Raw genomic sequence first — 1,143 nt, 5'->3', positions numbered from 1 at the left:
GTGCGGTTTTATAGAGCTTAGCCTATCACATGAGCAAAATGTTCCCCATGATACTACTATTTTGCCGGGAAAGAGTTCTTCAACACTGATGAAACGGAAGGTACTGTGTTCACTGTGATCCAATCATTGAAGCATAAAATAGATATGATGTAGCAGAACACTTTAAAAAGTCGAGAAAAATGAGAATTAGGCCTTTGAAAAAAATGGCTAAGAATTGTGAGGAAAGAGATTGGGGGAGGGGAGGTTCTGACGTTCTGGCACAGGGGCGTGTCCTTCCTGCTGGCAGCAGGTAGCTACCAATGTTACAGAAACCTAGGTCCTTGGGGATTGTGACACCAGGGGTAAGGGAGTAGAAAGAGAGGACAGGACCGTGTCCGGTCCTCTTTTCCCCTTAGACCTCTGCAGGACACTTCACAGCGCGGTTGCTTTCCTGAAGTGGCTCGCAAGGGTGGAGAGACTGCTGCCTTGGTGCCCCGATGACAACACCTCCGCATCTCCTTCCATCTCAGGCTGTCGGGCAGGTCACCATCTATGATCTTTCCCGGTAGCCTTTACATTAGTAACACTGTGGCTGCGAATAACAAAATTTATGTTGTCCTGCTATAACATCACCACAGTCATCAAAACTTCGGTGGAGGTGGTGAACACATTTTTCGAGGACATTCGATATGTACATGAGCCGGTGTCTGATACTCCCACCTCATACATCTACGACTTTTTTGACCCGATTGCTGATCACATCCACGGCGTGGAAATGAAACAAGGCCCTACGCTGCTGCATTGTGCTGCGGGGGTGAGCCGCTCACCTGCGCTGTCTTGCGTACCTGATGAAATATCGCTCCATGACTCTGCTAGATGCACACACTTGGACCAAGTCCCGCCGCCCCATCATCAGGCCCAACAACGGATTTTGGGAACAACTTATTCATTATGAATTCAAGCTGTTCAGTAAGAACACTGTGTACATGATCAACTCCCCAGTGGGTATGATCCCGGATATGTACGAAAATGAAGTCAATTTGATGATGTCCATGTAAGCCATTCCAGCCAGCCTTGGCATCTACACCAGCTCTTACAGCAAGATCAAGCATGAACTTGAGTTAGTAAAGAAAATCAGAGGAGGCTCATAGATGGGCAAGAATA

At 47.5% G+C, this 1,143-nt stretch overlaps 1 pseudogene; it reads left to right on the top strand.

The window, feature by feature from the left end:
• The first annotated feature begins 403 nt into the window (after positions 1-403).
• LOC101705548 (dual specificity phosphatase 21-like) lies at positions 404-1,143 on the top strand (annotated as a pseudogene).

This window comes from Heterocephalus glaber, unplaced genomic scaffold (genome assembly GCF_053883595.1).
Source record: "Heterocephalus glaber isolate CG9 unplaced genomic scaffold, H.glaber_assembly_v1.0 deba00001547, whole genome shotgun sequence".
Lineage (NCBI taxonomy): Eukaryota > Metazoa > Chordata > Mammalia > Rodentia > Bathyergidae > Heterocephalus > Heterocephalus glaber.
The sequence above is the reverse complement of the archived record's forward strand: the minus strand, read 5'-3'. Positions and strand labels throughout refer to the sequence as shown.